The sequence below is a fragment of the Phlebotomus argentipes genome, unplaced genomic scaffold (genome assembly GCF_947086385.1).
Source record: "Phlebotomus argentipes unplaced genomic scaffold, Phlebotomus argentipes genome assembly contig_15, whole genome shotgun sequence".
Classification (NCBI taxonomy): Eukaryota; Metazoa; Arthropoda; class Insecta; order Diptera; family Psychodidae; genus Phlebotomus; species Phlebotomus argentipes.
The window spans coordinates 2,163,941-2,187,079 of NW_026776181.1; the positions used below are offsets into that span (position 1 = coordinate 2,163,941).

Here is a 23,139-nt window from a genome sequence, read left to right on the forward strand (position 1 = left end):
AGGCTTTTCTGGGAATGCCGCACATGAAGGTACCAATTAATGATTATAATTGTAATTGTTCGACGACATAGTCTGAAGGGAGAATTAAAAAGTGTACTACTACTTTTTGTATGTAGGTCAGAGACGCGCGCGCGATGATGAAAATTTTCATGATATTTTCATTAGGAGGCGCTCACAGAGCGACAAAAGAGGTCGAGAACTATAAAGTCATGTTAAATCGATTAAGTATTTCATCATATTTTGATATGTGTGCAATTTTCGCATTTCATTTGTCCTCATCGTGTGACTCTGAATTCTATTAATGCTGGATGTAATTGCTATTTACGTTTTTATTTCTCTCTCTTTCCATAAAATAAGGTTTTTATGCTTTTGTGTATGTCTATAGTTGCTATAATGTTTGTGTGTCCTCTACAATTCACAACATCACAGACTTAATGTGTCGTTGCTTGAGTTATATTTTGCTATGGTGAAAGACACTTAAGAGGAAATTTCTCTTTTGCAAGATTTAACCAATTGCTGTCTCACTCTCGCTCACACTGTTGGGTGGCTTAAAAATAGCTATTTTATGTGACATGTTATTTTTAAGAGTGTCTCGTCATAACATGTGACGCACTCTGTGTTGTTGCATTATTATGGTTCTCTGCAATGCTACGATAAAGAGGACACCTCTTCAGCAAAATCAGTGCATAATCATCTGTGAGATTATGGCGTGATTGTTGTGCTCTTATTGAGTGCCAAAGCGAATTTCATATAGAATGGAATATCTCGCACACCTTTTTTGAACGACCCGCCAAGACTTGCCCGCGCGTCTCGCGCCGAAATGCTTCAGCACAGAGAGAGAGACAATGTCTAGCAAAGTGCGGGGATGGAAGTGGGGTTTTTCTTAACAAACACAACACAGTATTTTTAGCAAAACGATGTTTGTGTTGCGAGGCTAAAGACACGACGCGACTGCAGTGCAAAAAATTATTTATTTTGTTCATCGATAATGGCTTCTTATCTCAAAACTGTGTATGGATCTCTCTCTGTTTTTGTGCTCCTCCGTTTCTTTCATTTTAAAATTTTCGCCCCGACAAATTAATTTATACTGGCTCTGTGTGTTGTTGGTGGGAAATTAGGGGGACTTGAGTGCGTCTGGCTGAGAGTAGGAGTAATGTGAGAGACAATATTAAATCGTATTAAGTTGCATTTTCTTGCGACAGAGAGAGAGAGAGAGAGAGAGAGAATTGAGGTGCCAAAAAGTTCGTTCTAGATGGTCGCTTTCAATTTTGCCTTCATGTCACGGTTCCAAGATTGCTGTGAGAGAATGTGTCGCCTCTAATTATATCTTCATCTAAAATGGTACTTTAGTGATTGAATGCGATATTTTGTGGTTTATGTGTGACAATATAAAATTTGTGCAAAATAACAATTCATTGATGCTTAGCGCTGTGTAAATCTTCCTCACATTGCTAAATGTCTCATTGGCCAGCAATAAATCTCTCATATGCGCTGCGCTCATTGTTGAGTGCGCGTCTATTTCCTCGTGGCAGAATTTTATGCGGCGCACAGCGAAACTAATGAGAAAATATGAACCCACAGAAGCTGAGAGAGAGAGAAACCCGAGACAGACCTTTTACAGGCGTTTAAAGCTCTATTGACAGTTACGGTCATTCATCAATGGGGCGAGTGTTAAATTGTGTGAAAATGATTTTAGCATATTCTCTGCACATGGAGATGAGGTGGAAATTGTCCGTAATGCTTCATAAATGTATGACGACATCAATTCCCTTTTTACCACTGTCTGCGCGTAAAAATAACTTGCCTTATTTAAGGAAGACAATATGTGTATATGTATTTTCACCGAAATATATTTAAATCCAATAGCTCACGTTGGACTCTCATACTAGGTCAAAGAGGCTCGCGAGACAGATGAGACATTTTCAGTTCTATTTTCACAATAGATATTCTTTTGAGCTAATTTTGGTCTCAGTGGGACAATGCGTTTATGTACATAATGTTATTTTGGGTGAAAAAGGACATGGTTTTTTCCTTTTAATTTTATTGATGTGCGCAGAGCAGGAAAACAAATACATGTCGTGATTAATAAAACGAGAACATGACAGAGAAGTTTTCTCCAAAGGGGAAAATGAACGAAATTTGAGGGAGAATCTAGAGAAAGGTGGTTGAACTCTCGTGATGTTCGTACTGCGAGAGGTGGATTTCTATTTCATGGGGGGAGGGCAAATATTAAGTGAATATTGTGTGTCAGTGGTAAAAACAAGCCCATATATAGAGGAGAAAATATTAATAATGTGAGAAGCGAAGAAAAAAATACAAAAAAACAGTCGAGAGGGAGAAAATATGGGACGAAAGCCCAGATAAATTACACAGAAAATATGAGTGTGAGGAAAATTTTTCCATATTTTTCTCTTATTTAGCGCCCAAGTATGATGTGGGTAATCTATATGTGTGTGTGTATTGAGAGGAAGGGTGAAATAATGTTATTTGTGAGATGTTAAATTATTTCATATGGTTCAAACTTTTTTCTGACTTCACTTATTAGGTGACTTGTTCCTCTATTGAATTAAATATTTAGATAGCGACGTTTTCATTGATTTTCTTGTACTAAATTCTCGAGAAATGTCTGAAAATAGAAGAGGGAGAGCGACCTTTTCCGTCAACTATTCACAATTTCCCTGTTAACAAACAGGCGGGATAAGGTTTATCCACGATGCACGGGTTATTCAACAGGGGAATTTCATGTGAGAGAGATGCATGAGGGAATTTGCCATGTGATTAACTGCAATGGGAATTCAGTAATGATGACGCCGCTGATAAAAGCTATTTTGATATCTAAATTTGTCATGAGAGGCGTTGCTCTGTGTGACAAGACGTGTCAGATGCACTTTTCCCGCGTCGCGACTCACAGAGGGAAAAAGGGTGTTTCTCAAGAGTTGAATGTGTGTTTAGAGTGGAAGGAATTTGAGGTGATCTAATGGTTATGATGCGGGAATTTTAATTTTCGATCTATTTCTCTAATGCCATGAGATCACCATCTAAATTCACTCTATATGATGGACTTGGTATGAGAATTGCCTCTATGATATTTAGCATTTCTTACTTTATTGTGGAATTTGCAAGTCGCGCGCTTCATGAATGCCATGGCGTGATTTTCAAATAGGTTATTTTGTACATGAAGAGGGAGAAAGAGAGAGAGAGAGAGAGCGCGAAGGCGGATAAAGAAAACAGCACGAATTGCGCGAAGAGACCCATTTAACCATACGGGATAACACCGTGCGCACACTGATCTTTCATAGATCAAATGGACACTATGATGGTGAAATGCTGAGTCAAGCGATCGTCAATAATAATTCACATGCTTAACTGTCTCGCCAAAGTCACTCCTCGAGATTCCGTGAAGAATTCACACTATATGAATGTGTGCGCGCGCGCGATCTTTTCTTATTCAATCCTCGCCTAAATGCTTCAAAAGCGGCTACAAGATGTTGCGAGTTCTTGACACAGAATCATCTCAATTTACACGTGGCCTTCGTCTAATAACAAAATTGTTTACTTCTTTTACATCCCAAATCACATGCTATATATTTTTCTCCGCAACACATATATTTCTAAAGCGCTGAGATCGCGGCTGGGCTGATTGCGGGTCAAAACCTTCCCGTGTGTGTGCAAGACAACAGAAAATATGGGAAAAAATGAACTCAACATGAGAATTTTCCACGCCGCGTATAATCATGATTTCTCACAACAAAATCAATTAATTGATTTATGCCTTTTTGTCTTTTCAGGTAAGATAACACCTTTCCAATTAATCTAATTGCCCTCCAATGCTGGGTGTGTCGAGACAGTCTCTCTCTCCGTAAGTTGGAAAAGTTTAATGATCTATTTTTGAAATTGTATATGGTCTTGAGGAGCGTGAAATACCGATGCGGCTTAGCACTAATGACGGCTGTGTCTTTTTTCGCATACCCGAGGAGATTCTCGCCCTGATGTAGCGCGAGATGCGCGTCTGTGTGGGGCGTAAAATGGGACACGATTCACCGTAGTGACAACATATCAAGGGGGATGGAATTGGCAGAGGAATGATTATGGTCCGAGAGATGATGGAAATTTCTCAATATTTTCTCTCTATGCTGTGAGTTGTGTGACTTTATTTTAGAATTGTGTGCGCGCCTTCGTGTGTTAAAGGTAAAATGTTGTTATGGTTTTTTCGCCGAGAGTGTCGCACGTGACAGAATATATGACATTCTGGCCTCTGTTAGCTGTGAAAATAGCACTTTTGAGAGGATGAATGCGAAAACAGTTGAAGAGTGTCTCTTTTCTAAAAAACTATTTTTGCCACTCGATATGTCGAGTGTTTCTTTGAATATTCCGCGAGGATTTCGTCGATCGCACTCTTAATTTGTGTTGAATTAAGAGGACGCCATGTCCTGATCACCACTGCCGTAAATCCAATAAGTTCATGGGACTTGTTTGTGGTTTATTTTTAGATATAGAATAAACTCCTCATGACTTTTCTCATTAAATATTGATGACTTTTGATGATTAGTGGCAATTTCGCGCCAAAAAGCCGCGATTTTTGGCGGTTTGTAAAGTTCATAAGGAGGATTTAAAGAAGAAGTGGCGCGAAATGGTGTGGAAAATGAATCCAATAAATAAGGTGCGAGTTCGTTGTTACTTAATTGTATGTAAATTCCTCATTTCACGATCTCAACCGATATGTTACGTACTATTTTAATTAATTAAATTATTCGACGATGTATGGTTTGTTGGCCTGTTTAATATGTGGATTGCACCTCGATTTCCTCTCATTCTCCCTCTCTCTCTCTCCCTCTCTCGCTTCTCCTTATTCAGGCCACAAGCTTTTTGCCTATAATTGCAATTGTTGGTAAAAGGTTTGGCAATGTCGCACTGGCGAGAGAGTGATGCTTGATTTTCTGATATATAATTTGGTGAGGGAGAAGGAGATATCGTAGGTGGATTTGAATTGCGCTCGGGTTTATGCTGATGAGGAGGTGTAGTGTGTGTGATTAGGGAGCGATATAAAAAGTCGTAATGTGAGATAAATTGTGGCGGTTGTTGTTTTTTTTCATTGTTAATCCCAACGTGGCGCGCCAGTAATCAATGTTGGGAGGAATGAATGAATGACCAGAGACAGAATAGGAGCACCCAGGCAACTTTACTATGAAAACACACATCCAATATATCCACCTACTACTCTTGTGTGAATTTGTATGGCCTCCCATTCGGCGAAGTAAACGTAAAGTGAGAGAGTGAGAGAGTGAGCTCATAAGCGCCATCATGAATGAAATACGGTCTGCAAGTCGGAAAGCAAATTCATTCATTCATTTCCATCCATCCATGCAGAGTGTGTGCTCCAATACACTCCTCCGCTTTGTTGCTTCACTCATCTCTCAGTCACTCTCTCGCCATTCTCTCACACTCTCTCTCTTCCCAGACACTCCACAATGTACACTTTTTTCGTATTTGGGTCCACAGTAACGGACACAGTAAGTGGGGAATTCAATGGTGTATTCCGCATGATACTCTATGACGCTCTGCGGCTCTTGGCGAGAAGGCGGAAAACAACAATGCCAGATAGACAAGGCAAACAGCAGAGGTTTGGGGGTGGCAAAAAGTCTGATATGTAGGTCGGACGGAAGGAGGGACAGTGTCGAAGGGTGTGTGTATTTTACTAAAAGTTTCCACTTTCTCTTGCAACTCATGAGTACTGACTAAGTTTAGGCAGGTTTCGCCACCCTCTCGGCTCTCCCTTTGAGGGCATTACTTAAGTTTCTCTGTGGCTGTTTTTACCCCATGGAAATATTCACTTCAGATCCTGGAGATTGAAAATAAGTTACTTGTTGATACGAACGTGCCAAAGTATCAAATTAAGTGCCTGTGAAATGTTTTCAACTTCACCAAAGTAACTATACACTTATTAAGTTCAAGAACTGACTGTAAAGCTTTTTCAGCTTGTTGTTGTCTTCCTCTTTCGTTTTTTCTTATTTAGAGGGAAGGGAAAGTTTCTGTATCAAATTGGGATTTGTCTCCCAACAGAATATTTTTTTCCAATTTATTCCTCCACGTGAATTTAGGTTTCCCGGATAAGCTCTGATTTGTCGGGCAAAACCTAGTAAAAGTACGTTAAACTTCACATGGTGACTCATGTGTTCCGTATGTTTGGCCTGCGAAGAGAGTCGGAAAGAGCTTTTTAGTGTCAATATAATGAACTGTTAATGAGACGCTGGAATTGTGTGTAAGTGCGCAAATGAGGCGTAAATGCAGCGCGTGGTGTTGAATGTGGAGTGCGATTTAAATCCACCCCCGCGTGTTTGGCGCCCAGTCGATCCCACGCTCGTTCTCAATACTTACCTGGGCTCTCATCACGTGACATCAACTGGGAAAGAAGTCGTGAATTTTCCTCGTTTTTTCTTCACTTTTCTTCACCCATTGGCGTGAAGCTGTCATTCACCGCGCCGCGAGTGTCAATGTGATATGTTGTACATATATTGTATCTTGGGTGGCTGACGCAACAATGAGGCGAAGCAGCGAAAATGAGTCAGATGATCATTGTACTGAGAGTCACATATCCAATTACGGCTGTTTTGTAAACAATTTGGCTCCAACTGTGCTCTCGCCTCGCGGTTGGCCAGAAACACAACTCTGGGTGACTACTTCTCATGGTGTGGGGGACAAACAAGTCCACATAATTGAAATCACGCGCAAAACGCACCATAACCAGGCGTCCCCACTGACGCGCCAAGCCCAGAAGAGCGCGCGCGTTTCCCACAGAATTTTTATTGTCTTTAATGGGACACTGCGCCGTTGGACGGAGATTTTCTTTCTCTCTCCCTCTCTCTGGCTATGGCGTGATTGCTGCACAGCAAGAAGGTCAACAATGAGGGAATTTTCTCCAAAATATATCGGCGAGAAAATGTGCAACTCGTGTCTGACCGAATGCATGGAATGTTAATTTGAATCGTCTCTTTTCTTGTTAATTCTCGAGCCAAATAACCGGATCACATGAATCATGCATAAAGCAATGTGTCTCTGAGCCCAATCTATCTGCGGCTATATTTACCCTATTCGCTGGTCTGATTAATCTGCGGCTGATGCTGAAATTCGCAGAGTTCAGAGATTTTTTGTTGTTGCGTCGCTCTGTTGTTGTCTCAACTGTGTGGATTGCGTTCATATAAACAGTGGCTGCTCTCCAAAAGTGTTTTTCAATCCGCTAGAGAGTATATATTTACATATTGCAGTAATTCGGATCTTTCATGAAGATGCTCTCTATATCGCGTGTTTTGGGAGGCCACTTTTGAGCGTGTTTTCAATTTTATAAATGGCATCACTAAAATTTAATACAAACACACATTTGTCTTGTCACGTTGTGTTCAGTGTCATTCTAATTTATGAGCAGTTATAATTTTTGACAAATGAGTATTAAATAGTTTTCGGGGGCTTTTTCCCTGCACACACACATCAACAGTTTCACACGCGTTCGTTGCTCTAAGGACGTACGGTAATAGGGAACCTCTCTGGAAGCATTTTTCCCCCTATTACACAAATGCGAGTAGACGCAAAACAGGAATTGTACTTACATTTCCTATTTTGCAAAGAGGCCAAGAAGGAAGAGGGAGGAGTAATGGTGAGAATGTCTTGAGAAATTAGATGTTACAGTGCTGGTAATTTATTAACTTAAAACCGACACAGCTAACATTGTGTACCATTTCAACAGAAATTGCATGCAAATTTTACTACTTCGCTCAACCCCTCAATTGTTGTTCCATTTTAACATTGTATGGAGGAAGTTTTGAATTGAAGAACAACATCTTTAACCTTGCATTGGAGTGGGTTTGGCGCGAGATGAAAATAGATGTTTTAGGCATGAGAGAGAATAGTTTCTGTGCCATTCGATGACTTTTGGGGAGTTCTTATGGGAGATGTTAGTATATAATTTTATTTGCACAGCCAGACTTTTGATAAAGGCGAGAAAAAAAGCACACAAAATTGCTTTCCACTCTCAATTCTAATAATGCCAGACAATTGTTTATGACTAAAGTGCAGTGGAAAAGAGTGAAAACCACGAGGTTGAATGTAAATTTTAGACACAAAAAAAACACACACCTTGACATCCTAATAAAAAGGCTTTTCGTGTTAGTTATTTTTCTTTCCAAGTGCGAATGATGGAAAAATACTGTGAAAATTTTTACTTTGCCGCCTTGCGAGAGCTTCATGCGTTATTAGGAAATATTAAGTGGGTTTGAGATGTGTAAAATACAGGGTGGTTTAGAAGGAGCAACAAAAAACATAGGGTCTAATTTAAATCCTTGACAGGTGGAATTGTTTTGGGGTTTTTCGAGTTTTGTGTATGTGACAAAATTTAGTTGTCGCTTAATTTGACTGTTTCGGTTAACTTTGCAAAATGTTTATTGTGCAATTTTCATCAGATGTCTGTCTGTTCACCCTTTGGCGTGATGAGGGAGGAAGAAGAGTGAAAATGTTTCAGTGGTGAAAAGTTTTGTGTACATTATGGTGGAAAAAGAATGGCTGGAGAAAAAGTATAAAGAAAAGAGATTTATTTAATTTCGTGTTTGGTGTGAAGGTTGCGGGGGCAATTTGGGATGTGGAGAAGGCGAAGGAAAAAAAAGCGAAGCGTTAAATTAATTAAAAATCGCGCGTGAGTATTTGTAACTTAATTCAATAATGCTCCACTGTGACCATCATAATAATGAAACATCTCATTCTCACTCCACTCGTGGGCTCTGTCTTTCTGATATGTATGTATAAAAAAAAACACTCTCTGGGTGAATAACTATTGCTTCAAAATTCTCTTTAATTTGGTCACAAGCACGCGATATACGTTTGAAATTTACGATAGCAGAGCCACCACCAAATGGGAATAAAGTCGAGCAGTATGGCGCGCTATGCTTTTTTCTGATGGTGTATTCTGTGCGGGAAGAAAGCTGTACTCTGGCTCCCTTTCATTAATTTCAGAGGCCTTTTTATTGGCGAGAGAAACCGAAATGATTGCATAAAAAGTCTACGACGCGCCGTGTAGTTTTGTGATGAGAGCAGAGCGCGAAGGGGTGTCAATGTAAGGCGTAGATGGGGAATTTTATTGGTGCTTTGCCTCCTGAAAAATGTGTGGTTCTCATAGAGACAAAACGGGGGCTGAAGAGATGCCGCAAAGATGTTGGAAAAAATATATAAAATAAAAATTAGTCGGTTTCTTTTACGATTTTGCTCTCTAAGCATTTGCGCACAGATCATTTCGAAGCAATAAACACCACACACGGAGTGACATATTTTCTTTATAGTCATTTAAAATAACAAATAACTATCAAAATATCACTATTGCTCCTCTCCTTGGGGTCTAGCGCAGAACTATATGGTTCTCTCTGTATGGGAATGTGTCTCTTGTGATGGTCTATTTCTCCATACCAGCAGTAGATGAAGGAGCACATTTGCCTCGAAGCTTTTTATCGTGGGACTCCATGAAACGTGCCGATGATCTTGAAAATTGCTAAGGTCAATGAATACTGCAATAGTCTTATTTTTCTGTTTCACTCTTTAACCATTGTTTCCTCATTTTGCATATATTTTTTCGCACCGTCCAGAGAGGAAAAAAGCTGGGTGACTCACATTGATTTTTTGGCATTTTGTACTTCCCATTGGTCACTAACCGAGGATGATTTATGACAAGTGAATTATAATAATGTTTATTGACTTTTTTCAAGTGCTGCGCTCTTTTTTAATTTGGAGGAGTCGCACAAAAGAGAAATAAGATGCCTCTTAGCACCATAGTAAATTGCTAATTGATGGAAATATATTAAATATTGATTTCTTTTTCACACCAAGGCGTGAAATTCATCTTGTTTTATGTGCGCTCTGGCTTTTGAATATATATCCTGAATGAAATTGGATGACTTGTTCCCTTGACCCCGCGTCGTGCTGAAGCACACTGTCACGGGGTGTTGCTCCTATTTTTCGCTCCATCTCCTTCTGGACATTGACTTTATTGAGACGCCAAACAAGAACCTCTAAGGATGGTTAAATCCATTTAACGACTTAATAAATTCATCGGGAATTTATAGGTGTCATAAATTAAAATAATAAATCCGCTGGGAGGAAAATAAGGAGATGCTCACCAGACTGAGTAGGAGTTCGCGTAGATTGAAGATGAATTATCCTCCAAATTGGTCCTGAGAAAATTGTGTGTTTGCTAATATTGATTCTACGCTGACTTTTGGCTTGTCTTATTAGGATGTGTTTTTCTTTTGGTAAAATTTACGCGCTTTCAGCTCTGCCCACAATTTGGACAGTTTTCCATGTTATATATTGAATTTCATTAGGTTGAAAGCGCGCAACAATTGCCGCGAGAGAAGGATGTTGTGAAAAAGAGAATGATTAGATAAAATCATTAAATGGTTTTTATGTGACAATTTTTATGGTTTCTAATGCTTGTTTTCTGTCATCGTACGTTTCTTGATCTTTATTTTTAGAGGTGAACTGTTTTAGTGTGAAAGAGAGACAATCGCACACGGCAACTTTTGTGTCATCTTTGTGTACACACACGCTCAAGGATAAAATTACTCAAGCCAGTTTTGTTTTGAGAAAAATGTTAATCGGTGAATAGAGTGGTTGGGTGGAATGAAAAACAAGGCGTAAAAACAGTACTTGAGGGAGGAGATAAAAATTTTTCTTCAAAGGATAGAATTTCCTCTCGCTTTCTCAGGTTTTTTCCCTCAGCGCGCACAGGCAGAATTTCCTTGAGAATTCCTGAACTCTATGTTAGAGACAGTGTTGTGTTTTCTTTACCTTCCGTGCCATGGTTGGTTCTTGTGTTATTTTATGAGAAGCACCACAACTTATTTTTATCCATCTTTCATTCCAAAGTACTCTTCTTCTGGTGCTGTGTTGCCTTTCTGCCAACATGGTATCCACTATCTTTCTTCGCGTATTATTCTAGTGAAATGAGGTGAATCGCTTTGGTTCTCTTTTTTCCCTATATTTATTGCAATACTTTTATTTGGTTGGTATATGCTATGAAGGAAGTATTTATCCCACGATTTTCTGCCAACATCGTCTATCTCTATCACACTCGCCGCATAACCGTGAGTTGTGTACTTTTGCTGTACACATTTAATCAAAATTATGGAAATAATAAATCCCGGATGAAAATTACAAAAGTCACGTTACCATCATCGACCAGCAGAAATTGCTCACTTGTGTACTGAGTGGAAGGTATATGTGGAATTGATGAGGGTCGAGGGAAGGATGAATGGTGGCGAAACTGCTTCACATTTCTCCGGTCTCTTGTGCGTTGTGTGTTGGTGGAATGGGAGATGAATAATTGTGAAAATGTCGATGGTTTTCATTCCTTATACTTCAAAACTTTGTGCAGTTTTCCTCGTGGAAGGAAGTGTGTACAACAGAGAGAAAGAGACAAATATGATGAAAAATTTGTGAGAAAAAATATGAGTTCAAATAAGAAGGTAAAAGAGGAATTGTTCTCCAGCGAGCGGAAAAAATCGCGCGTGTGTGACCAAATGGCATTAAATGGTCAACTAACAAAGCCTTAGATGTCTCATTTATTTACAATATTATTATTATTTTTTGTCTTGCTCGGAAGCGAGTATGTTTGTGCGAAACAGTGCGCGGGGAATTTGAGATTATGACCTCTTTCATCTTATATCTCTGGCACTCATAATGTATGAATTTCCTGTTTTCCCTCCGTTTTTATTATCTCATTACTCGCGTTGTCTTGCCTCTTTATACCCTGGGTTGTTGATGGGGCGAAAAAAGGGAGGAGAAAAACAACAGAGAAAACATGAGAAAAAGGGTTGACTTTAACAATTCATTATGAGTGATGGGCGGCATTTCGCCCTTCGCCGTGTTTAGGTCAATTGAGGCTTCCTTTGCGCTCTGTGTGGCTAATTGACCCGCGCCTGGAGAGCGTTGTCGCGATAAAATGATTGAATCCCATCTTGGGCACCACTGCTCTGCGGATAGTCTGCAATTCCGCAGAGAGTCACCTCTCTTTCCACAGGAGCGCGCACAGCGAAGACAGTCCGGAGGGCGATGTGAAGTGTAGCGAAACATTTTTGCATGTGCCGTTGATGATTCCCGACGTCGTACTTAACCAAGCGGGCGATAACGGCGGGGTGGGTGAGAAGAATATTTGATTTGGTCTAGCGAATTATGGCGGGAAATACACAACAGTTGAGAAATCATTATAATACCAATGTTGCCTCTCATTGCAGCAATTTCTTGGCTATTTTGTTTATCATACAAACAATATATGCTCCCCTAGCAGACTTGTGCACATATGTACGGCGCTCGTGTGTATACAATGGGGTAAAAGATTCAGTGCAATTATTGCAATGTTTTTGTAAGCAAATTCGCATCAGCGACCAATATTAGAGACGACTTGTGTATAAGAGTTATCATTACGTCTGGGCAGAAAGCCCCAAGAGACTACCTGCGGATGGTTCTGATTACCTCAAGTTGGCGTCAGGAGAGTATTGTGTGTGCTCGCTACATTGTGGAAACTGTCTGGGTTCACTGCGCTTAAAATGTGCAAAAATCAGAGATGTGTAACAATGCTGTGAAGAAAGCTTGCTTATGGATGAGGTGATGATTTCCTGAAATTGATATAGAGTTTTGCACACACAAAAAAGATTCTGTGGCAAGCAATATTTGCTAATTTATAGTTATATTTTTGCATTAAAAATGAGCTATGATTCGAAGAAGCTCACGAGGATTTCAAAAATAAAATAGAAAGTTCAGATTCTACGGAAATAAAGGAGGTTTTTATTCTGTCAAAATGAATACAACAACACCAGAAAAAACTTCTGCTGAAAATACTATAGAAAATGTATGAAAATCTCTGTGCAAATTGAAATTAAATGAAATTTAAATTTATATTTTTTTCCTGCACTCATCAAACCACCTAATATCTTGACCTTTCGACCCCCGGAAAGGAAAAGTTGAGAAGTTCAAGTTTGTTTTTTGCTCGCCTGATCGTCGGAGTCTTTTCTGCCACCGGCAAAAAGGTTGTTTGAATTTTCACCCACCTTTTCGCCTCGGGTTTTCTCCGCGTGACCTCTGTACACTTCGTATACTTCTTTTTTTCGTTTTGGCGCGCAAGATACACTCTTGCGTGTATGAGAGAGAGTGGAAAAGTTATTTGATAGATGTCGCACGGGAAAATTCCGCTGTCCTTCCAATGTGGGCAATAAAAGAAAAGCCCGTGAGATTGGGGAGCACGTGAAAAAGCGATTGCTGAAAGAAGAAGAGACCCAAAGTGTGTGTGTGTGTGAGAGAGAGAGATACTGAGGCCTGAAAATGTGCATAAACACTGACAATACAGTTGCAGCTCTCTGGAGAAAATACATAATAAAACTATCTACAGCGCCCAGAGTTGGAGGATGAGAGGGAAAGAGAGAATGAGAAGCTTTTTCTGCCTTCCAACACAAGCCAAACAGTGCAATAAGTGGAGTTTTATGAATGAATTTGAAGAGCGCGGGAGTTTTTTTCTTTTCATTTCGGTGTATTTCTTCTGCCAATTTGCATATTACACACAAGAGAGTGTTGGTTTTGTGGTGAAACTTAAGCGCGCGTCGTTAATGCAGGAGGATGAAGAAGGGATAGAGTTGGCTTCTGTCTTAATGCCCACTTCTCAACCCGCGTGCGTCTCTTCATCCCATCTTTGGGCGTTCGTCACGGAAAATACCATTTCGCGTCAATGGGAGAGATGGAGGAGAACTGGCAGCTCCTCTTTTTTCTCGCACTCATCCTCTTCATCTTTGCGAATTACCCTGACGTCGATATGATTTACACTCTCGTCAGACACTGTACTTCCCTCCACATGTATGCGGGGTCTGTTATTTTGATAAATTTATGATTGAATGCGCCGAAGAGACAGACCATGGCGCTGAATGGGGAAGCTCGTTAGGATGGCAAGAAGTTCGCGCCACATTTTTCCCGCTCATTCTCTTCCTCCTTAATTTATCTTATAGAGAAAGAGAGAGAGAGAGAGAGAGACGCTATACTTTGCTACTAAAGCCGTCGTATGTACATTTTTATTATGACTATTTTTATTACAAAGTGTGTATGGGAGCGTGGAGAATTGGCGCGATGAATGTACTTCATTCTTGTTCTTTTCTTGCCTACCATGCTTAACACACAGTTCAAGTAGACGCGGTGGAAAAATACAAACAACAAGGCATTTTGTGACTTGTCTCATGCGAACTTCAAATCGTGAATGGTTTGAAAGAAATGGAATTAGAGATGAATTGATGGAGTTTTTTTTCTCTCTCATCTCTTGAATTTGAAGTCACACGCCAAGAAGTATAATATGACAGAAACTGTTAGTCTGTCACTTTCTAGCTGTTTATCAAATTGTCTGACACACTTGTTAAAAGTTCACAACACCCCAGTATTAATACATTTACATATAGTTCTCATTTCACAATAATAATTTTTGATAAATCCGCAAAGAGAGGAACTATTTTTGGAATGTCTTAATATATTTATATGTTTTCTGTGTTTTCCTCTGCCAAACAAAGTCAATCAACAACATGATGAAAAATCAGAAGAGAAAAGACGCCAAGCAAATTAGGTCTTCACCAATTGTTTATACAATTTTTCCTCTGGCTGACTTCTCTCGTGCATTTTCCATGTGTGAGTGTGTGTCTGTGTTTTTGTGTGTTTGATTTCTTGATTGACAGACACGTGAATAAGATGTAGGGCATAAATAAATAAACACTTGATGAATAATAAAGTCTTCAAATGGTGGTGAAGAGCTTCGGCTGAGATGTTGAGAGGCTCTTAATGCGGCAGGCAAAAGAGGAGAAATTGCAATAAAAGGAATGTCACGAAACAATCCAGTAAATTCGCGTGTTTAATCTATTTGCTAATTGGGCTCCATTCTGATCTGATGCTAACTGTTTTCTTCCGACTGTATATATATATATATATTTTTTTTTACTTATAATGACTCACGAGCCTTTTTATATGCGGAGGGTGGTTAAAATACACCTTTCTACGCATTATCCCCCAGGCAAAAGTCTCGTGAAAGCTTTTTTCTCTAATGAATTCATCAGTGTCTGTTTTTTTTCTTGCCAAGGGACGCGTCTTTCAATGGACATCGCGTACTTTACGCGAGAATGAGTAATGAATTGATGGATTTTCTCTATAATGAAGAGCGAGAGATATTTTTTGTCAAGTTTTTTGCCCTTCACAACTCGTGGTGCCCAAGATGTCCGCGAGTATTGAGAAAATTGATTTAGAGATGCCCTCGCATTGATGCTCTGCGAGTCAAGTACAATATACCTAATATAATAAGGGGCAACACATTGATGTGGATGTCTGATGTGGGTTTTACTTCAATTCTTTTGGCTCTCGCGTTGGCTTTTTTTCCTTCGGCTCGTCTGTTGGCCGGTCATCGAACTTATTTTGGACTTCCGCGTAAAATGTAAATAACCAAATGAACAGACGACCGAAGTATAGTAAAGTGCATGGAACGCTATAACGTCGAACAATTCGACGGTGTTTGTCGTTTCTCCCTTTTTTCTCTCTATTCTCTCTCTCTCTCTCTCGTACTTGGCAAAATTCCCAAGTTGTCATCAAGTTTTCGTGTTTGGTCCGTTGTTCTTTCGTTATTTTTTCTTTATTATGTCACGTTTTCTGCCACTATTCAAATGCTCATATAGTGTGGAAAAAATGTCCCCAAAAAGTTTGGAAGGTCTTAAAGAATAAGAGGTTGACTTGAGAGACGCGTTGGAGGGAAGTTAAGTCTAAATGGGAAATTATTTCACTCCACTTCAGTCAATTCTCACATGATTATTTGTGACTCTGTGGAAATATTAATGGGTGATGAATTGGTGGGGAAAGAGAAAAATGGAGTGTTTTCTGAAATAATATCTTCTGTGTGCGTGTGTATGTGTGTTGTTAATATAGGAGATAATAATTTTTGATGTGACACTTGGAAAATTCCATCAACAATAAGATTGTCGCCTTTTTTGTATAATGATTCAATCATCACAACAAATCCCCAATGCAGAGACCTACTTTCTCAGTGACGGGAAAATATCCATTGAAGTGTTTTGGCGCGTTGCTTTTGCGTTCGCGTTAGGTTTTACTGAAGTTTTCTGGAAAATTTTCTGCTCTCGTGCGCAGCTTTGAGATTTGATTGAACTGAAGGTCTCTTTTGTTCAGAGTGTGCTTCCAGAAAATGCTCATTAATGGTTATAATTAATTCGATGTAAACAATATATTGCGATTATTGCACCTTCTCACTTTAACATTATGACGTCAATACACCAACGATATGACGATAAATCGCTATATTGGCGCAAATCGCGGTGTTCCTTTTGCCCTCAGCTTAGTTTCTTTTTTTTTGTTGATTGTCTCTGCGCTGTTCTCTTGTTTCTTTTTTTTCTCTCTCTCTCTCAAATAATTTCATGTCAAACTCGCAAATCATTGACACCGATAAATTAATTTGCAGAATGTGAAGAAAAAAAACACAAAATTGCATGAAAATTACGCCAATGGCGGGAAAAACCCGCCTGACAGTGTCTTTTATTGCACAATTTTTGCATTGCATTTGACGACTTATTTGCTCAGTGTGCTATTTCGGTGCACTTTTTTTTCTACTGTTTTGTCATGTTTTGGGCTGTGCATTTTCTCTCTGATGTATGTTTGTCCGAGAAAATTGACAGGACAATATGAGAGGAAAAAATATGAAATGGTTAGAGGTCGATGTAGTGACAATTTGAGGATGTTCACAGATAAATTTAGTTGGATGAAGAGTGTTTTTAGTGTGTATGTGTGTGGGTTTGTGTGTGTGGATTGTTTCACAGGGGGAGGGAAAATAGATTGGAAAAATGCAGAAAATCTCATTGAAGAACGTGAGCCAATGATTGCAAAATATGTCGATTAGTCATAAGTTTATTTTCCAACCAAGACAGTTTTTGCTCTTCGTCTTGGAATGTATCGCATGTTGTTTTGCTTTTGCTTGGATATCACTTCCACACACTCTGTGCGCGACTCTGCGGTGTGGAAAATTGAAGACTTTTCACGAGTTTGTGTGGCAGTAAAATTAGAAACGCGACATTGTTGCAATCGCTCTCCTCGTGGATGATGATAAATGCTGACAACTGTTGTGTCCATCATTAATTTAGTGTTGTGTTTGCCGATGGACTCAATCCCACCGGCCAGAGAGTGACTGAGAGGGGGTGCAAGAGGTGGAGGATGAGCGGCTCGTGGCTTGGATTAATGGGGATTGCGGAGCGAAAGAGCACTTCTGTGCGGGGTCAGCGATGAGAGATGTCTTCCTCCATCTTCTTCTTTTGCACCAGGAAAAAGCTAGGGCACTTTTTCCAAATGCTGCGTGCTAATTCCATTTAATTTTCATCGCTCAATAAATGGCACGGATTTACCCTAAATGGATGCCTTGCGGTGGTCTTTTAACTTGCCGCCGCCGCGTTTCTGGGCCTTTTTGGTGCTGCGCTTGAAAACGCGAAAATTTCACGTTATTTCCCGTGCAATATTGATTGCGTGCAACCACGGCAAAAATTGCCCTCTCACCATTGAGTGCAATGTGGGCGTCTCTGCTGGTCGGGCTGGCTCGCAAGGAGTTCCTTCGGTGGAGAAAATAACAAGTGTATAATGGGGCAATACAGATATGTGCCTCCAATGTGGCGCCTATCGCGTCGCAGTGCATTTTTCGTGGGATTCCACGGACACGAGAAATTCCCAGAAACTTTATCAATTTTATGGTATTTTTATTAATGTTGCCTATATATTTTTTGGAAGCGCCATTACAATCATTTTCTAATGTAATTTATGTCAATTGCTGAATGTTAAACATCACTGCATTATTCCGAATGAGTGTGTCGCGGAGCTTTTGGAGGGAGTTGGTAATTGCTATTTTTCTCATTTAACGGCAAAAATCACCCTTGTTTCTTAGATAGCGCGTGGTTTTCTCTTTTTCCCAGAAGAGACTCACGTCACTTTCACGGAGGGAGAGAAAATTGAAATGACAAAATCAGAGTGAAAAGAAATTACCTAATGAATTTTTTAGAATTCAAATATGTTCTTCGTTTTGTGCCGACTTGGATATTCCTTAGAATTTTTGTATAAATTTTTTATTTCCACGACTAGATAATATTTCTTATATTGAGTGAATAAATAATAGTTCAATCATTTCTTTTCTGGGAAACAAATCTACTCAAGTCACTCAAGAATATGCGGAGAATCTGAAATGAAAATCGTCAGAAGACACATCATGAGTAATTTGAAAGAAAGAGACATAAAAATGAATCTGTAATAGCTAATAAATTAAAGGGAAAAAAAACAACATAATGTTTAGAAGTGGGAAAATCAGTGTTTCCCATTCACCTAATTGCATTCAATACTATGCAATTAACTAGAGTTTATCTGCATATAATTTCATTTGCATTCACTTTCAATTGTAAACAACATTTGCTGTATGGCGTTGTCTCCCTAGGCATAAAATGCGATTTGTACTATTTTACTCGTAATTCAAAAGTGAAGTTAATATATTGAAAGAGGAGTAGAAGAAAATGAATTGAATAAAATTCCATCTCATTGCAATGTTTTCTGTTTAGGTTAAATGCGAGAGCCCTGACAGAAGGAGAGAAGGAAAAAAAGCAGACTAGGAAAAGAGAAGACATGAATTCCAGAGAGTTTGTCGGTTTTTTTTTTATTGTTCTCCTATCCAATATAGAAAATGTGTGCGGAGAATGCTAAAATCGTTAAAATACAATTGAGAATTGTAATAACAAGTGACAATTGGAGGCAGTTTTTTCTCGTTCTTGTTCTTACAATCTATTCAGCATAAAATGTCTATCTATATGTGCGTGCTCGACAGTCTTGTCTTTTTGCCAAACAAGTGTTTCTCCATGTGAAATTTGTTGTTCGAATTTAACCCCACGAGTTAATGTTACTTGAGAGGTAATACTTGGCAAAGTGAGCGCAGACTGCTGCATATTGGAAAATTCTATTGGAAATTTACTTTGGGGGATGATTTTTCAAGTGAACAACAATCAAATAAGTCAAGATTATCTCATATTGTTCACTATTCTGCAGGATTCTGCACTGCACACATTTCATTTTATCATGAATCGCAACGAATGATGACAATTTGTCCGCTCTTTGTGCGATGTTTTGTTCATCCGCAAAGCAGATGTCATATAAAGATTATGTTAGAGTATAGGAAAGGATGGAGTCCCAAAATGTGGCGGTTTGATGAAAAACACTGGCTAGACACGGAGAGCATTCAACTACATTTAATGTGTTGTGAGGTGAATAAATGGGAAAAACGACTGTGCTGCACATATTTTGTGCATTTAGCTTATCTTCAAGCCATCGCGAATTTTAAACGATACGCCAGTGAGGTATCTAAAGTGTTTGGCAGGAATTTCAATAATGTGCCTCAGATTTCTTCTTTAGTTCTTCGATGGAAGTAAATTAAGAGACGAAAAAAATCGCGAGGAATGGCGATTAGCAGTGATTGGGAGATTAAAAACTAACAAAAAGTCGTTGGTCTCGAGCTCAAGGCAAGCAAAACACAAAGATAAGCGCGGGATAAGGTTGTAAATTCTGATGTAAGATTGGATAAGATATACAAATTGGTCGATTCAACTCGCAAGATCCTATGATGATAGCAGTCAAATTTATTGCAATGACACATAGAAATGCTCGGAAAGTTGGAAATTCCTTTTGTCCAGAATTTATTCAAAAATTCAACTTAGCATAAACCGACTCACAGAGACTATAGATATTCGTATTAATGTATCAGATGTATGGAAAATGCGTGACATGCTTGTGCGCGTTAGATAACTTAACGAGAAAAACAACAAACTGATTTAGACGAGTGAGTAATTCGTATTTCTAGTGAATTCCGGATCATATTTGCAATTGAGCACGAATACAGCGCTAATATGTATGGGATGATTTCAGCACAACAATAATAATAATAATTTTCAGTTGGGCAACACACAAATACACTCGTGGTGTGATAAAAACAATGACAGAGCATTTATTTTGGAGAAGTTGTGTGTGTGTATAGTACAGGGAAGAAAAGAGAGAGAGAAAAAACTAATGTGGGCAAGAATAAAAAACATAATTACAATCTGTGACTGAAAAATCATTTCTCATTTAACTGTGGCTGTTGTGATGTCTTCAAAACAACGCCCACAATTTGTTCTAAAAGATTTTCTCTCGCAACTGCACGAGGGAGTGAAAAATATAAATTGTGTACGGAAATTCGTTATTTATGACTCTGGCTTTACGGTTATACAATTATTTGGATATGTTTTTTTCTCTCTCTCTCTCTCTCTCCCGCGCGTAACACTGGATGGCATCAATGATGACTTGTCGCTATTCAATTAGCATTGCGAAGGAGGATTTTTTCCTCCGACGAGAGATGAGACTGTCGCGTGAGAGAAAAGGAGGTGAATCTCGGTGGAACATTTCAGGGGTATTGGAAATAATGAAGTGTTTCACGATTGGCAAACCCCATAAAATCCCACACACAAGAGCACCGAGAGATGGGGCTTACTCAAGCGATAAATAGGTATTATGACGATAATAATTCCAGCGAGATAGGAAATGAATGAAATTCCTTATGGTCTGACTTCATACATTGCCTCATATGCGAAGTGAGAGAAGACGTTTAATAATAAAATACTGTCGAGTTGTGAGACGCTGTCGCAATTTTATTCCTTTTGTCTCCTCCTCGAGACTCTGGGGAGTTGAAAATGTTTGTTCTGTCGATGAGAGGAAGTGCTGCTAAATTGAAGATCCCAGTGTATTGGGAGAAGATGTGTATATATATGTATATAGTGTGTCTTCAGTATATGGTGAAAAATGTGGCGAAATACTATCGTCGAGAGTCGCTTTTCGGAGGAGCATCACACAAATCAAATGCATCCTCCTCCAACCGTAATGAATTAATGCAAGAGATGCCAAGATGCAGTCTCCAAACACATTTTCCCGTCCATCGCTCCGGCTGTGATTTCGCTCATGAAGGCGAAACGGAAGTGGTTTGCGAGTATTTTTCTCCACTTAATATCCGGCGTATCTTATTTATATACGTAATGTCATATCTTTGTTCGTGTTTTTTGAATATTTGACCATTACTCTAGTCAACTCATTAAGAACATAATGAATTACTTCACGTGGTTAAAGACATGAAGGTGAAACAAAAGAAATCTTTCTAATGACTTTTCTCTTAATCACTTAAGTGCTTATCTCTGGGGAGAAACGCTTTCTTCCTCACTGTCATTTAAAGTTTATACTATGATTATATGTAGTTTGAGATTGAATAAAAAGCTCATAAAATTTTTCACCCGAACACTCTTTCTGGTTTGTGAACTATTGCAATATTGTAAAAACGAATTTATACCAAAGTATATACATATAGTATTTGCTGTGGTTCAATTTATTTAAAAGTGTAATTTCTCACAATCTTATCACCACTCGAGTGTGATTCCGCAGCATTTGAGTATAATTTTTTGATCTCTCTCACACACACTTCACTGAGAAAAAGAGAACTGATCACGGAAGCTGTATCACATTTGGCGATATTCGAGGATAGTTGTTGTATCTGTTCGTGGTTTGAAAAGAGTTTGATGCTAAGGAATTGCTTAAGTTTCCTTAACTCTATCGATTAGCATCGGTGGATGATTTCTCTGAGTGAAAATGTATATAGAGAGAGATTGCTCTGTGGCTCGTGTGCTCCAAATTGTGCATAAATTAATTTGTGTTTCCATGAAAATGAGGGTGTAGTGAAATGAAGAAAATATCATGTGATCCCCTTTCACAACTATTTCCATTGATTTTATCCTGACAGTGCTAAAGGATGAAGGGCAAAAAATCTCTCAGTCGGGGTTTACTCTTGACATCCTCTTATCATTGGCATTTCATCTATGAGATTGCGGCTTAAGATGCTTCTCCCTCCCCCATTGCTGAGCTCTAGGAACAGAGAAAACATAGTTGGTTGTGTGAGATGGAAAAATCTAATCTTCAATTTCCATTTTCACTAGATTGTCTCTCCACTCTTCGAAAACGCGTGTGTGTGTGAGCTCTGGATATTTACTAGAGGATTTAAATTATGAATTGAGTAGTGCGTGTTAGACATTTTGTGTTCAGCAGGAGAAAACAAATTTATAAGACATCCAACATGGTTTATTTTGCTCTGTGTGTTTCCGACGCCGCAAAAAAGGGGGAGTGGGGAAGAGGGGTGGAAATTGTGGTGGAGTGTACTTCTGCCGCCGCCCGGCGTCGTCAGGAGGAAGAGAAGAACGAATGTCTGGAGCTAAAATGACGGTTTGTGTGTATGTGCTGAATGTGATAAGAAGGTCAAAATTGGAGAAGTTGAGAAATGTGTGTGACTGTGTGGATTACGTAATTGAATTTTCTTAGGCTAGGTTAGGAAGAATATTTTAGCATAAAGCCAGATATCATTTTCCCGCCCCGCACTGCCGGCCTGATGGTTAGACAATTTATTCAAAAACATCATGTCTCGAGAGACGATTGTCGCACAAGAGAGACGACCAAATAAATTGGTATGGCTGGTCATTTTGGTTGGATATTTCTTCAGCCGCTCGATTTTCTCCACATCATTTCGGCAGATTCGGATATTTTATCAGAGAGCATCACATTTTCTTGACGTTTTCTCTTCTACTTTTCAAATGGCTGAATGTCGCACACGAAGACGGGAGAAAAGTGGAAGAAAATCAATGAAATTTTCACTGAATCATAGAGTCTGCAGTTTTACTTTTCTCCTCAGCTCACTATTTCAATTCCTTGAGATAATCAAACCATTCGTTCTCTCTCTTTCTCACTATGTCGGTATATAAATTGCTCTGGGTGAGCAATTGCGAGAAGTCATTTGAATTCGATCGTAAAAATTGAAGAAATTCGTGGAATTTTTTCCAAGGACTCCAACGCAAATAAACACGCATAAGACTCATTGATGTGGGTTCTCTCGTTTGGTTGTGGAGTTAAATAAAAAGTAATGATTTCATTGTTTTGCTTCTTAACTCTCGTCTGGCGTGTATATACATTTTAGAGAGTTTCTCTAGTATATTGCCTTAGAGCCTT

General features: G+C 39.1%; 1 protein-coding gene across 4 annotated transcripts in view; it reads left to right on the forward strand.

The window, feature by feature from the left end:
* LOC132262915 (insulin receptor substrate 2-B) overlaps positions 1-23,139 on the forward strand; it is an 89,477-nt gene that overhangs the window by 45,453 nt on the left and 20,885 nt on the right. The window lies entirely within an intron of this gene.